Source organism: Aptenodytes patagonicus, chromosome 15 (genome assembly GCF_965638725.1).
Source record: "Aptenodytes patagonicus chromosome 15, bAptPat1.pri.cur, whole genome shotgun sequence".
In the NCBI taxonomy this organism is placed as follows: domain Eukaryota; kingdom Metazoa; phylum Chordata; class Aves; order Sphenisciformes; family Spheniscidae; genus Aptenodytes; species Aptenodytes patagonicus.
In genome coordinates, this window is record NC_134963.1 from 8,025,146 (window position 1) to 8,041,704 (window position 16,559).

The following is a 16,559-nucleotide window of genomic DNA, read 5'->3' on the forward strand; positions in this document are numbered from 1 at the left end:
CGGCAGCGGGCGATGGTTCCACGAGGGCCGTGCCCCAGCACTGGACAGGGGGACATGGGTGGTGGCCTCGCCTCTCCGGGGACACCCGCACCCTCCGTGTACCCAGAGGGGGCCTGTGGGGACAGAGCCGAGCCGTGGAGGGTGGCTGCATGGCAGGTTCAGCGCCGATGCCCAGAGACAGCAGCAGATGTCACTGATGCTCCAGGTATGGTATGGGAAGGACAGGCAGGAGGTGCCGGAAGGATGCCCACGACCAGGGCTGGTGTCCCCTCAGCACCCTCCATCCTGGTGGTGGGACCCCCTCAGTATCACCCATCTTGATGGTGGGACCTCCGACCCCTTCAGTAGCACCCATTGCGGTGGTGGCCCTCCAAATACAGTCTTCACGCAAGCTGTTGCTGAGCCTCGATGGATGACAGCCTTGGGGTGGCGGAGGAGCTGCCCCAGCCCCATGGCTGCTCCCACACTCCGCAGGTTTAACCCGTGGTTTCCCCGAGGCCAGGCCAGTGGCGGTTCTTCAAGAGAGGTCTGTGAGCATTTAAAGCCTCCCGAGGCATCTACGCTGATGAGATGCCATCACAGTGCATTGCAGTTGGCTTGGAAATAATTGCCCAGGAAAGACCTGCAGGCCAGGGTCCACCTTCCTCCCCCGAGCCACCAGTGGTCAGCTGGACTCATCTTGGAGCAAAAAGGTCAAAATGGCAAGTTAGATACCACTTTGTGGTAATTAGATTGTACATATAAGAGCAGCAGCAATGACTGGTATAGAAAATCACCAAGATACTTAAAATTGTCGTATGGTGCTAACTGTATGTACTGCTCTTAATGAAGACCTTGAGCTCTCCCACGGGCCGGGAGAAGACCTCATGTTCTCACGCATGCTGGCAGGAAAACAACCAGCAGTTTCACATACACAGCAGTGACTGAACTGTCTGACGTGATCTCCTCTTTGGGGGCAAACTCCAAGGAAAAAGGGAAAAATGACGCTAGCTCCCAGTGAGCTGCTGGATGCGTTGTCTTGTCTTCAGAGGACAAGGAGAGGGATGGTTTGTGAGGACAATGAGCACAAAGCCCTTTGGTTATGTCATGCTGGATGCTAAGAGGCTTGAGCAGAGAAAATGGGTCATTTTCCAGAAATGGTGAAGCTGGACTCATGCTCACTCCCGGTGACTGCCAGTGGTGGTATTTTAGGTGGGATGGGTAGCAGAAAAGCAAACCACCATCCCTGTAATTACCAGGTGTGCTGAGAACAGCGGGGCCAATTGCATCTCCCTTTTTCTGCTGCTAAAGCTTGTTCTCTTCCAAACCTTTAGTGGCAGGAAATAGTTGGTCTTTGTCCTCTGAAAAAATAGTTCACACAGATGTCTAGCAGCCTTAAAATTGAGCTTTAACTTCCTTTTATTAGTGTTTTTCAGCATGAGAGCTTCCCATTGAGTTTTCCTCTCTGCTGCTGCCCGGTGTTTGTGCAGTGAGTGGCCAACAGAGAGGTCCCAGCTGAGAAGTCCCAGCCAAGAGGTCCCAGTGGATTGGCCACCCAGCTCCGGCCAAGCACCAGAGCGAGCATCCCCCATATCCCCTGTGATTAAGATGCTGCCTTGATTAGTTGCTGGTGAGGCAGCGCCAGCTGTGGTTGGCTGGGAAGTCCTGAATGGAAAATGCTTCAAAAGAGAGGAAGAGGCGCTTTGAGTGAACCCATGGGGATAAGAGGGGGTCCTTTGTTCCCCCTGATTGATATTTCTGCTCCCATTTTCTTCGCAGCCTCCCTGAAAAGGAAGCCCTTGGATTGCAAATTGCGCTTGATCAGGACCATTATTTGCATGTTCTGCTTTTGTAGGTAGCTTTACAGTCTTAATTACATCTCAGAACATCCGAATCGTTCTGCTGTTCCAACCAGTTTCCTTGCGTGCTAATTAGATTTAGACCTTCAGTGCAATCAATAGATTCTCATCTTGGTACTGGCCAAGCCAGTCATGACCAGTAATTTACAGCTCTAGTTGTTCTGAAATCAATACAGATTTGCTCTTCATTGAGAGGGCTGTAAAACACGGGTGACAGCAGGCATGCTAAGCAGTTGACATGGAAGCAGGTCCCTTGCTGGTCTTGGAGAGTGGCCAGTACAATCAGAGAGGAAAAGCTACAGGACCAGCGAGCAGAGCAGACCTCTCCCGCTGAATGAGCACCAAGCTGAAGACGTTGACGAAGTGTTGGGCTCTTGCTCCTCTCCTGGAGTGGGAGATGCAAAATACAGCGTATGGCCAAGCAGCTCCTCCCCAAGACGCATGTTGCTTCAGAAGGTCGTGGCAGCACCCAATGACCCAACCCATGCCAGCATCCTATAGTTCTCTCTTCTAATCTCTCTCCTTGGGGTGTAATTCATAAAAAGAACATGTTATGGAACTTTCATAACATGTGCTGCATGATCCTGGGGTGTCAGGAGGGCACTGAGGCTCTCCTGCTGCACTGAGCAGGAGAGAAGCCTTCCACGGCTTTCCATTTTCTGGGGAAAAAAAGAAAATAAATAAAAGCAAATTTTTACTATTTAACATTTCACTTAAAAAATAGAGAAGCTCAACTAAATAGATCCCTCTTCTATCTGCTTTCAAGCCCAAATTTTCAAAAAGCCTGCAGCTAGAAATCTCTTTATCTTGTAGGGCACAGATAACAATGTAATTATGAGCTCAGATCAATGGCTTTCATCCCATCAGTGCTCAGCCTAAAAATAAACTGTTACTCTTTCACTCAGATGGACTGAGCTGGGGCTAGCATCTCCTCTGGGCTGCTGGCCCAATGCAGAACTGTTTATGAGAGGCCGTGGGGCTGGAGACAGTCTGTGGTGGGGTCTAGAGAGTCCACAAAGCCTTTCCCTGGGGGAAACTGAGGTTTTGGGTTGTCTTGTTTCTGCAGGGTAACGTTGGGTCCCGAGCAGGAGAGGCCAGTGAAGATGCCCGGGTGATGCTCACCTCCTCCCAACCACCTCACGGAGCCACCGCCACATCCCTGCCATGCTGGTGGCTGCGGTGACATTGCCTGTGAAATATGGAGCCACGTTTTAGTGGTTGAGTTTAGAGTTTCGGCAACTTTATTGGGAAAGAAAAATCCAAAGAATAGATATCAGCCTTTTTTATTGCATGCTGCGTAACAGGAATATAACTTACTGCCATTGGAGAGTGGAGTGGTTGGCAGCTACCGTAAATCCCCAATTCCAATAGACTCTGCTTGCACTTCAACAAAAGTAAAGGATGTACAGTCAAACAGCGAGCATAATTGGAAGAGGGAGTGGACTATTTTGATTAATCACAGCTTGACTATTAAGTGGGCACAATGCTGATTTTCTTGTATAGGCAGAGGCCCCAGAAGGTGTACCTGCTTCCAGCTGACAGCATCGGAATAACGAATGCACTAAGTGTTGCGGTATTGCCGCTAGTCTGGGATGGGGTAGCCTGGCACGGCACCTGCACCCCCGGCCTGTGGGAACTGGATCGATGCCAGGCTCAACCATAATAAAATTGTGTACCTGCTAATCGCACACCCAGCCCGCCTGCCCACGCTGGCCAAGGTCACCCAGTTGGGAGGGGAAAGTGGCATTTGATTAGAAACATGCGTGCAGGTCTGATCTTCGCTGTACTCCCGCCGTCCCATGGCTTCAGGTCCATGGCTTTGCTGTTTTCCGACCAACACTATTCGATCAAAGCTTGGTTGTCTCACTGAGCTCACCTCAGTTACTGGGAGCCGCAGCTTTTCCCTGGGGACTGCGTTTCCAACGAGCAGCATTTTCTGTGTGCTCACATGGGTGTTTGGGATGGATCCCCTCTGGGTGGGACGCAGCCCAGTGGGACGGCCGGGCGTTGGAGGTAGGGTGCTGGGTACCAGTACCGGGCTGTGACAGCCCCTGTGGTGATGCTGGAAATGAGGCCACTGCTTTCAGCTCATCTTTCCTAAAAGCATCTGTCTGCAAAGGTTGAGGTGGGCTGTCCTTACTTGGTCTTTGCCTTGGTGACGCCTCCATTAATCTAATCAGTCCGAATTAATTATATTGCAGCTCATCTTAAAAGACTCTCAAAACTGGGACCAGATTTGGATTAAAACGCGTGGTTGCACGTGGGCCTGGCTTGGCAGAAAAAAAGCAAATAAATAAGGGAAAATTCTGACTGAGAACTCTTTGCAAGACTAAAATGGATGCTGTGGCACCGGAGCAGCCCACGGTCCCCGCAGGGGTCGGAAGGGGCTCGCCCCCACCCGCTGGTCCCTGCCATGCTGCTACAGCCCCTTGCACCATGCTGCTGCACTGAGTCAGAGGTGGAAAATTGTATATTACTGTAATCCAGGTGGAGTTAATATTAGCTGGGAACAGTTTATTGCAGAACGTGGGCCTGGCAGGAAAGGTAATGGGAGCTGAGAAGCAGCGGGATGTCATGGAGGCTTTGCCAGGGTGTCACTGCTACGGAGGGTTATGCAAACCCATTTTTGCATCCTCACCCCACAACGTAGGCAGCACACAGAGGGCACCTTTCGGGTGCATTTTGGGGATGCTAGGCAATGAATCAAAGCCCCTCACCGAAGGTCACGGGCACACCCAGCTGCCCGCGGTGCTGCCCTCTCCTCTGGCAGTGGCCGGGCAGGGAGCGGGAGAGCTGCCGTGATGCCCTGGGCAGATCAGGCAGCGGGAGCCCGGCACCTGCTTTCAGAGCTGAATTAAGTTGCTGGAGTCAAGATGGAAACTGCAGTTATCTGCTTTTAGAAAGCTGAGCAGGTTCTCTGAATCCATTAGGGTTGCAGAGATAACTGATTTCTCAGGTTTTCTGGCAGCGCTGTGAAAAAAATCTCAACAAACTAGCTCCTTCCAAAAACTGCCAAAGCAAAAAAGACTCATCTTGATCAGGTCAACACTGGAAAAGAAAAGCTCTGGCCAACCAAAAGCCAAAAAAAAAAAAAAGAATAGCTGTTGGGTCAAAGGGACTTGCCATTGAGGAGAAGCATTCAGGGTATTTGTAAACAGGATGGGCTGAATTTGAGAGAGAAGGAGCCTAAGAAATTCAGGGTGTCTCTATCACTCCTCTTTGTTCCCGTGATGAAGGTCAGCATTATTAATTAAGGGCCAGATAGGCAGAGCTGAATAGCTGATCGTTATCTACCTGATAGGAGCCCTGCCATGGAAACCCTGAGTGGTACAGCCAAGTTCTCAAGAGCCTCAGCAAATCAGGGTTTCATTCAGCCTGCTAACAAAGAGTATTTTCCTTTTAAAATCCAAATTATTCAGATATGCATGACTCCTACTCAGTTGTGAAAGGTACGTGGGATCTCCAGGGGCTGAATTCAGCATGTCCCAGCGATGTGCCTCATCTCCAAAGCTCTGCCAGTCCCCAAGGACAGGGTGTTAAGGAACACTCAGCTCTGCCCTCACCTTGCTGGAGTTCATGCGCAGGCATCACTTTCATCCCCAGCTGTTTGCTGCTCTCAGTGTGTATTTAATGGCCTGGCCTTGCAAACTTGCTGTGATCGAGTAGCTGGAAAGTTTTCAGAGAAACAAGCCTTTTGAGACAGCTAGGCAGGAAAACTAGGCAGGAAAACCTGTGTAAGTGAAAGCTATTCTGCCACTCCAGAGGAAAGTAGATCAAAACATGCTGAACATACAGTATTTATACCTGAGGGCCCTGAATCCAGCCTGCTCCATGCAGCAGTTTCTAGCAAGTCCTGAACCACCAGCCTTTTTTCCACCCGTTTCCATATGTGCAGCGGTTTTAATGTACGAGTCACTGCATTCTGGGCAGGAGGCTCACGATTACCCCAAAATAACCCTTTCCTCACGAGAAACGCTCAGAAACATCCTGCCACCCTGCTGCAGAGGCTCTGCTGCCCAAATAAACCACTTGCTGAGCGATGTGTGTGTGTGGATGCTCAGCAAAGCACGGGCAGCAGAGGGAGCAGGGGCTCGTCTCAGGAGGGGGGTCCTCTCCTCTCACAGTGGGGAGATGCTGGGACCCCCGGATTGCATCTTCCCTTGCCAGGACACCCCCCCCCACCCCTCCCCCAGCTGGAGTCTTGGCCTTGCTGTGTTCCCAAAGACCAGGATTTCTCTCCAGGCTTGGCCTGTAGATGGGCTCAAGATGATTCCAGGATTTGGGAACGTTATTCCTGCCCCCTGCCCCATTTTGCATGACAAGACCTGGATCCACCTTCATTTTAAGGCTGGCCTGGAGGGCAGGTTTTGCAAGGCTGAGCTTGCAGGGCGATACTCTTACCCGCCAGACATGCTGTGCTGGTCAGTGCCGTGGGGTTCTGGCGTACCCCGGGCTGGTCCTCACCTTCCCCCTACACCAACCAGGAGAGAAGACGTGTTGGTCAGGACAAAGACAAGCGATGGAGGTGGCGGTGGCACAGGACACGGTTCCCATGCAGTGGACCTGTGCTGTCCATCATGTGTGTATGCCCCGCATGCACAAGGAGAAAGAGCTTGCCATGCTCTGGGCCCCCTTCCTTAGCCCTCCTCTTCCTCTCCCCCTCCCTTTGAGCTGCTTGGACACAGGGAACAGAAATACCGAGTCCCAGCTTGCTCTTCAGTGAAGGGCTTGCACAGAACCATCTGGAAGAATGTCTGGGAAAAAAAGGAACAACGTTTCCCACAGCAGCAGCTTTTTAATATTAGTGAAAACAGAGCTAAGCATGAATAATTCAGAGGGGGACGTGAGCTCAGTTTTCGTATGCAACGGGCAAACAGTTCAGTTTTTACGGCTGTGTTTGCTCAAAGCAGCAAGAGGGTGCGATGGGAGCTTGCATGGGTCCCGAGCGCCCCGTGTGGGCTCGCCTCTGCTTGCTGTTGGCTGGACCACCCAAACGATGGCTTCTCCTCCCTGCCTGGGGAAATACCTTTCCTCCTGGCCACAGAAGCACGTGTTAACTTCTAAACACCCAGTGGTTTCCCCATCATTAATCATCTTGACCCACGGACTGCTCTGGGCTGCAGTCACGCTCAGTGCAGCTCTCATTAGAAAGCAGAAGCACGAAGCAAAGCGTGTTAACCTTCTGCCGAATTAAAAGCCCAGCAAAAGGGAAAACAAAGCCCAGAAGGTCCCCAGTGCAGGGGTGCACAGCAGAGCTCCAGTGCTGAGCCGGTGGGCGCAGGTAACACATCTCAGTGCACATGAAGCTAATCCTGTGCCAGAGCAGCTCTCCCAGAGATATAACATTATCGATTGCTTTTGTTTTACAAGCAACGTCGACGTGATAATATTTGGCAGCAACATTAACACTGAAATATGAGCTGCACTTGAGCCTTTTTATATTTAATTGTTTGAAAAATGACACAGGGGTGGCATTTGTGTCCTGGCAATCTGCATACCTGTCAGATGGTGCTGCTGGCGCAAGGAGATGCTGATCAACAGGCTGGGGACCTGCCAGGTGCCAGGGGGACGCTGCCGGCACCACAGAGCCTGTGTGTCGCGGGGGACGGTGTTGGCCACCCCATGCCCTCCCAGTCCCCGGCATCTCTCGGTCCTGCAGCAGCCATGGGGTGACCAAGGGTGTTGCAAAGTTTCCTGTGCTCATGGAAGAGGCTGCTGGCAGATGGGGCTTTGGTGGCCGTCCCTGGGGCAGAGTGTGATGGGGACGGTGCAGGGAGGTGGGGGCAGCGGGCGCATCAGGGCCACCCATCCGTAGGAACAGCTGCTGGCAGTGGTGGTGCAGTGTTTATTCGTCCCAGTTTACCTCCTGTGTCTTCTTTCCCTAATAAACTTGAAACACTTGTCAACGTCCTATGCGGGGAGCTCGGGAGAAAGGCAGCGTGGAGAAGGAGGTGGAGTGCACTGACATTTAATTCAGACAAGGAATTATGCTGAAATAGAGGTAAAAATCACTGCTGCAGCGCCAACGAGCCGCAGTCAAGAGCATGGGAGAGCCACGGTTGTGGGGATGCTGGTCTGTCCCTGGGGTGTGGGCGTACATTTGCCCCGGGGCTACGGTACGCCCATCCTTCCCCTGCCCAAACCGAAATGGTCCATTTTGCACCATCTCTGCTTCCCCCCCGCTCACCTCCACCTTTGCCCCAGCAGCGCAGTGAGGAACCCACCATCACCCCTACTGCCACCCCCCAACCTGACAGTTCTCTTTAGCCTCGGCTGCCACCGGCGCTTGAAGAGCCGCTCCCTCCCTCCACTTCATCTTTTTTTTTCTCTCCTGAGATGTCCAATTCACGGTGGTTTTATTATGCTTGTTTGAAAAAGTCTTGTGGCATAAATCAGAAACCACCAGTTCCTTTACTGCTCCCCACTGACCTCCCTGCGCTTGCTCAGCCCTGTCTGGACAGCAGGAGGTCTGAAAAGGTGGGGACTAAAACCAGCAGGAGCACTTGGTGCCCTCCGAGTTTTGGCAGATATTTGGAGGTTTCCCTGGCATCACCTGTGGCTTGGGGAGCAGCCCCGGCAGGCTGTCCCCATCTGCATGCTGTCCCCAGGGGAGGGGATGGCATCCCCAGGGTGACAGCAGAGGTGACAACAGCTGAGCCACAAACTTGGACCCTCCACAAGTGCAACCCCAGGAGCATTCAACCCACTTTCCAAAGGGCAAAGCAAGGTGAGCCAGGAGCATTGCCACGGGCTTCTCCTGGGGACAACGGGAAAGGCTCAGGGACACGTCCTTGTGCGGAGGAACTGTCTTCATCTGCAAGCCAGGGCTCGCCAGCCACCTCCAGGGACTCGGGAACAACCAGGGTGACGGGGATACATGTGCCCTGATGGGGACCACTGGCGGATGGGGCCGGGCTCGGCTGCTGCCATCCCTTCCCTTCCCAGGCACTTTAATAGCATTAGGCTGACAAAAATGGTTTTAAAAGCCACTCTTCCCAGCTCCATCAGGCCAGAGTGACGTTCTCCTAGCACTTAAGCAATTGGGTGAATTAGCAACTCAGGCCGGACGCTGGCAGATGCCTGGATTGATTTTCAGCCCTTTTGTGCCATCCATCATGGGCACGTCCCAGTAAATCCTGGGGGATGGCTGAAAGCATTTCTAGCAGCGCTGGGGCTTGGCGACCCAGTATGTGCCAAGTTGCCACCAAGGCCACCTTGAACTCCATGGTTGCCACTTGAAATGTCACAGGGGTGGCAGGGAACCAGCACTGGTCCCTGTCCTCTGAGGAGCAGCGGGTCTGGGCTGCCCGGGTTTCATTCGTGGCTGTTGCTCCTTCCCCCAGGGACCTGGGAACAGGACCATGTGTCAGCAACCTGAATGCTGCAATCCCGGGGCCGGGCGGTGATGCTGCTCTCAGCGGTGCTGGTGACAGACCTGCACCTTGTCTGGGGGGACAGGACCTACGACGGGGTGGAAACCCATCGCTCTGCTTTGTCTCATGGAAAGGTCAGTCCTTGCCTGATTGGGAATGTGGTGACCCAAAACTGTGCCTCCTTAAATGCTGATGAATTTGTGAAAGGGAGGAAGGCACACAACTGCACCGGGAGGACTTTTTAAGCATTACTGTGGAAAGGAGCATTTTTAAATGTGGCAATTTATTTATGTCTTTTTTTCCCTAGCTTCTTACTTATTTTTTTTAGACAGATACTTACCAGGGCAAGATGCAAGTGGTGCCCTGGATCTATTGCTGCTGAGATCATGACAGCAGCATCTAGCCAGCAGATCTGGGGTTTCTCCCACATCGTGCTGGTGCCACGGACCAGCCGGGAGGCCAGGGACCACGATGTGTGCCAGCCCCGCATGGCACAGGGAGCGAGGAAGGCAGGGCACTGCCGCAGGAGCTCGCCCAAGGAACAGCATCCCAATACAGCTGAGCACTCAGTCCTGCTCACGAGTCCTCACTTGCTCCATCAGCAAATTGGCCCTGCTTGAGCTGAATAATTCAGGCTCTGCAACGGCTGCCGGTCCCACCAGGCATGCAGCACCGCCAGAGAATGCCAACGAGGCCGGTGCTGCAGAGCAGCAACAGCAGCCGCTGTTTGGGCCCAGAAAGCTGAAAACTGAGTCCTCCCCCTCATCCAACCAATGCCACCCTGACCCCCAGGGCATGTCCCCTTCCCAGAAGAACCAAACTGCATTTTGAAGCCGTGGGAGCTAAGTTGCACGGTCCAGGTTGCAGTGCTGGCACAGCAAATCTCCTGGCTGCCTACTACGAGATGCAATTGATGTCGTGGCCTCGGGGACATGAGTGATGACACGAGGTGGTTTCAGGACAAGGAGCACCCAGGGGTCTGGTGGGTAAACAGACCTTGTCCCTGGGTCCTGGTCACTGTGGTCCAAGAGGTGCCCCTGATGCTGGAGAAGAGCTGAGCCACCCTAGGTTGTCCTTGCAGCATCCCTGCCCTTCGCCTCCTCCTGCTCTCCCAGGGCTCCTCCCAGGCTGCGGCTTTGCCGGGGAGATGCTCCCAGCATCGCGTGGTGCAGAGGCAGGCATTACATCCCTGTGGAGAGGCAGTGGCCGTGGGAGAGCTGGTGGGTTGGCCCCCAGCCTGGGAAGCAGGAGCACGGAGGCTGCAGCTGAAGCAAAGCTGCTTCGTGCCCCCCATTTCGTGGTACTCCCCCCTCTCCCCCCCATGTTGCAGTGCTCCTATGAAGCTGCAGGGGTGGCAGGTTCACAAACGCCTGCTGTCAGCTCCAGCCATCCCTGCGGCGTCAAACAGAGCCAGATGCTTCCGAGATCGATGAATAAGTTGTGTGCCAGAGGAAAATGCCTGGTGCCAGGCAGGGATGGAAGGAGACAGAAACCATCCCTGCTCCTCGGTGGGTCTGTTTCTGCAGGGCAAAGATATGCAGATCATAGAATCATTGAGGTTGGAAAAGACCTCTAAGATCATCGAGTCCAACCAGCAACCCAACACCACCACCCACTAAACCATGTCCCTAAGTGCCTCATCTACTCGTCTTTTAAATACCTCCAGGGATGGGGACTCAACCACTTCCCTGGGCAGCCTCTTCCAATGTTTAACCACTCTTTCAGTAAAGAAATTTTTCCTCACGTCCAATCTAAACCTCCCCTGGCGCAACTTGAGGCCATTTCCTCTCGTCCTATTGCTAGTTACGAGATGGAGCTGGGATCTGGGTCCTGAGTGGCACTGGGCGCGTTGCACATTGCGGGGTATCAAACGGGGGTGTAACGGTGCCGAGGACCCCGCGGCTCGGGCAGCCGTCCCTCCTGCAACTGATCAAGCTGTCAACATTACTGCTTCATTTTCTGGATGAACCAGGCTGTGTATGAAATAATTTGCTGAGAATCATTAACCTAATGATGGAGGCTTTTGATAAACAGCTTAGCCTGGCTGTGGGGAAAATGGGCTTAATAACTGCTCTGGAGAAAGACACAAAAAAAGAAAGTGGAAGGAGCGGTGGTGGGTTCGGGGGGTCACCGAGGGCAGCACTGGGGGTCTGCTACCAGCCCCCTGAGCCCAGCGGCCCTCAGCCCCATCCCACCCTTCTCCTCCATCCCGGAGATGGGAGAGGAGCAGGAATGGGGTGTGAGCACCAGAATCCTGCCCAGCCGAGGGATTCATGGATAAAACCCCAGGACCACGTCCCAGCGTTGCTCCGGGGCCAAAGGGGAAACTATAAAGCAGCTTCGGGACCACAAATATTGGAGTTTGGGGAAAACTTTGTGCCAAAGAAAATGCAGAAGGTGTTTTTGGCAGAGCTGAGCGGTTTTCCCAGGCAGGTTTCACCTTGCCCCGAGAGCAAGGCTTGCGTGTGCCTGGGACAGGGCAGCCCCAGAAAGACTGAATTGCCCCAAAAAACAGTGCTGGGGCATGGGGCAGGCTCTTCTCCTTCCCCTGAGTAAATAGATGCTGAAAGCGGGGCCACAGGGACCCTCACAATGGCACTGGTGTGTGTGGTGAATCCCAGCTGGGGCAGCCCTGTGCATCCTGCGAGCGGCGGTTTGCTGGGAAACGGTGATGTTTCAGAAATTTGCTTCCTTTCACATTTGCAGTGAAAACCCATAAAAACCCTCCTGTGGAAGAGCAGCGGTGGAAATGGTTTGCTTGGAGCCGTCCCACCTCCTCGGGAGCACGTCCCAGAGCACAGCGGGTGCTGCCGGGTGCCCTTGACACCTCCCCGGCCTCGGACCGACAGCAGCGATGCTCCACAGGGTGTGAAATCACCTCCACAGCCCCCGTGTTCCTCTGCCCCGCTTCAAAGGAGAGCTTTGATAAATGTCACGGCAGCCCCGCTCCCGTTTGGGGACCAGAACCGAGCCCTCCATCCCCCTGGGATGTGCAGCACCGTGGCTTTGCATGGTAGGGAACATTTTGGGGATGTGACTCTCTGGGGTGGGGGGAGCTTTGGGGATGCGGGTGCCCCCAGGCGCAGGGGGCCCCGAGGGTCCTGCCGCCAGCACCCGAATGGAGACCCAGGCGAAGGCAGGACCTCGGCAGGCAGCTGCCCGCAGCCCCAGCGCTGACCCTGCCATCTGCTTTCCATCCCCGCTGGCACTAATGGCTCCACGTTGAATCACTGTCAGGGCTGGTTCGGGGAGGGTGCAGCGAACGCCGGCGGCTCCCGTCTCATCTCACCGGCGCACTCGGGGAGCCGGGGGGGACCGGGTGATTCTGTTCTGCCGAAAGCGGAGCTGGACCCCCGGGATGCTCGGCGATGGGAACCCACAGCCTCAGCATGGTCTTGCAAGGCTGCGGGGAGCAGTGACGCCACAAGGAATTCAAATCACTTCACAGTGGGAATCAGCACTGGGCAGAAGGAGGTTTGGGGAGAACTATTCCCATTTATGTACAGAAATTGTGCCAGACAAGCAGGTTTTGACAAGAAGCTATGAACAGGCAGAGGAAAGAGAAATGCCACTGGCTTTCATCTTTATGTCTTTTTGCAATTTTTATGTCTGAATTGGAATTAACTTTTGAGCTGGAAAAGCGCTAACCGCTGATAATTAAGCCCAAAATGCATCGGTCTCAATGTTAGGTGTCACCCACACACCCCCGTTCAGTCCCCGGCCCTATTATTTTAAATTGATGCAATTATTAATCTTGCAGAGTAATATATTTTTTGTTCTCTGGTGCCCAGTAGACCTTAAAGCAGAACAAATGCTTTAATAAAATCGAGATGGTGCTTCCTGGAAGCCAGAGCGCTGGGTTATTAAGAAGAGGAGCAGGTTTGGGAATCTTTAATAAATTATTGCCTAATATTTCTTTCTTGCAACATATCTACATGATTGGTAAATGTTTTCTGCTCACTGATTAACTTTGTTTATTTCCTAATTAGGTTTAGCACCATCTGTCTTGTGGTTATGAAATAATTGTTTGATTAATGTGCCTGAATTTAGATTTTCATTAAGCCCCCGGAATCCGTTCTGTACCAATTAGCCACGCTGTAAGATGCAGATCTGGGACGTTAGAATGACAATTTTAGCCCATTAAGTAATAACTGTTATATTGATTAGTGATAATGGAGCACCAGCAGTAAATCCACATTCAGCTGAAGTACATCATCCCAGGGGGGTGATGCTGGGGGGACGATGGCTGCACCCCAGCAGCGCCTGCCGCCGCCCGCCGGTCCAGCTCCCTTTTGCCACCAGTCGGTGATTAAGTGGCTTTAATTGATTCTTTCAGTTTGAGCGTCCAGGTGAGGATGTTAGATTTAGCCGCCACGGTACATTTTGGGTTGATGCTTCCAGCCGGGGCAGGCGCGCTGGGTGAGGTGTGCCAAAACGAGAGCGCAGCCTGCCTGCGCCTTCCCGGGAGCCTCTGCTCCGCGTGAGTTAGGACTCTCAATTAGTAATTAGCAACAATGACGAAATTAACACTTCCCTTTCAACGGCAATGAGCTGTATCTTATGGGATGGGGATAGAGACGGGGTGGGAATGGGGCTGGGGCTGGGGATAGGGCTGGGAATAGGGATGGGATGGGGATGGGGAAGGGGATGGGATGAGGGTGGGGATGGGGAATGGGGAATGGGGAATAGGAAAGGGGAATGGGAATGGGATGGTGATGGGGACAAGGACATGAATGGGAACAGAGATGAGGACAGGAACAGGCACAGGGACAGAGATGGGGACGCTGCCAGCTGCGTCTCCCAAGGGCTGGGAGGTGGTTTGGCTGCTGACCCCGAAGGAGGTGAAATGACCACCTGGTCGTGTCAGACACAGCCAGAAATTTATCCGGAGATGTTTTCCCACTGGGGAGGAGGAGAAGGTGGGGGACAAACAAACCATCTTCCATTTTCCTAGGGGACATGCCAGCCTGCGAGGATGTGACCCTGGTACGACTTTACAGCCAGTAACACTCCAGAAGAGCCGGTGTGAGAGCGAGTTACTATATTTGCTCTCACCACAACTGTGGCCTTTTTTTTATGCTGGATTCTGTTCTCAAAAACTAGGACACAGCCATTACATGTGTCTGCTCCAAAGCTACAGTAATCTCCTGCCATCGGTCAGGGCCGGGGAGACTGCGTGCCAGCAGCCCTCCAGCCAGGGAGCAGCGGGCACGGGTTTGCTGGGTGCCCAAGCGCTCTGCGGGCTCCGGATCCAGCACTGCCGCAGCGAGGGGAGACTGGAGGGGACGGCCACCCCCGGCGAGCCCCTCGGACCTCATCCCATTTGTAGAGCTGGGGCTTTGCGGGACCCCACAGCGATGCCACCCGTGCCTGGGGACCACTGGGCGGTGATGGCCACATGTCCCTTCCTCCCTCCCACCCGTGATGCCACAGCTCTGGCCATGGTCAGCTGGCTCGGCGGAGGGGCAGGCAGGTCAAAACCAGGGGTTTTTTCCTGAAAACAGGTATGTAGGTAGGAAAGCAAGGCTGTGGCGTGAGTCCAGCCCATACCGGACACTGGGGAGTCACTGGGTGCCATCACTATGGAGCTTCTGGCCCTCACACGTCTCTATATATACATGTATATAGAACATATACATATTTACATCTAGGTGTTTCTTTCCCTTACAAGCCCTGTTTCTACCAGTCGGTGGGCACTGCTTTGCCCGGGAAGTCCTTTCTCTTTTTCTTCCTTTCTTTTTTAAACCAGCAATTAATTCCCTCTTACTGGAGGGGAGAAGCGCGCCCAGATGACGGCGTGTGCTCGGCTCATCTGTAACACACCAACGAGGAAATGTGAACAGCAGAAAGCAATAATAACGGCAGATGATGCGGGGGGAAGCTCGGGCTGTGATGGGCACTGAAGGATGGTTGGTGTAAAAACTGGGCGGTGAGCGGCTCCGAGCTGTGCTGTGCGTCAGTCTGAAAAAAGCCTTCCAGCCCCAAACCCACAGTGTTTTAGTTGTCCTCGGTGCCTCCATCCCAGGGCTGCAGGTCTCTCATGGGAATGAGGATTTTTCCATATCTCCAATGGGAATTTCCTGCTGCAATGCCTAGAGCTACAATGTGGGCTCTAGGGTGGGAGACCTGTGGGACTGGGACCAGGACCAGGACCATGACCAGGACTGGGACCAGGACCAGGACCAGGACCGGGACCAGGACTGGGATCAGGACCAGGACCAGGGCTGTGGCTGTGGCTGTGGCTGTGGCTGTGCCAGGTCTCAGGCAGGTCCGAGCAGTCTGCAGCAGGCAGCCCTGGGGCACCACTGGATTGGGGATGGAAACCCAAGCCAGGACAGCACCATGAGGGCAGACTGTGGCTCTGTCAGAGCCAGGCTGACTGCCCAGCCCGGGGCAGGATGTGGCCCTGCAGCGGTGCTGTGTGCATGCAGGGGACGCCACGTTGTCCCTTGCCCTGCCCTGCCCCTGAGCTGGTCTTCAACCCCAGCACGCACCGAGCGGCCGGCCTGGCCGCCCTCGAAAGCCACCTCGCTCTCCAGCACCAGCACTGGCCATTTTACCGGCAGTTAATTTGCAACGTACCATTGGCCTTCATCATGCCAGGGAACGGCTGAAATAGTCATCCTCTTTTGTACAGGAACAAGCAGACCTGGACTTTATGGGCTTTATTATCCCTTCAATGCATTAACATTGACAGGAATTATCTGCAGGAGTCTCCCAGGCGTCATTTGGAGAAGGGCAGCCCTCGCCGAGCTCTGCTCCCAGCCAGGTGCATCATCATCATAATAATAATAATAATAATAATAATAATAATAATAATAATAATAATAATAAATACAATGGGCACCTTCAAAATAAGGGGAATGGCTCTGGACGGCACAGGCAAAGCTTGTTTCTTTTGCAAGGAAGGAAAGGAGAGCTGTACTTCTGCCGAGCGGCTGCTCCATCCTTGTGCGAGTCCAAATCCCCAAACAGGGCTGGGTGAAGCCCCGCAGGAGCCATCCCCCTGCCCTCGCCCCAGCCCTCGGATGCTCCTCGCCAGCGAGGAAGAGGTCAGAGCAAATCGCTTTACCAGCAGCAATCGCTGACCATCGCCACGCGGAAGCTGCCAGGGGAGGATGGTGAAACGGGGTGAAAATGGGATTTTTGAAAGTTTTCACAAGTTTCCCTATTCCAAGCAGGAATAAGGCTGGGCTCGCCTTGCTGTGTGCCATCTTTTCCCCATCCAGCGGCATCTCGAGTGCAAACCAGACCCACGGAGGGCAAGGAGCATCTCCAGCTTCTGCTGCTCTGCTGCAGCAGCGCTCAGCACCACCTGACACAGCACGGGGGAGCAGCCAGCTCATTT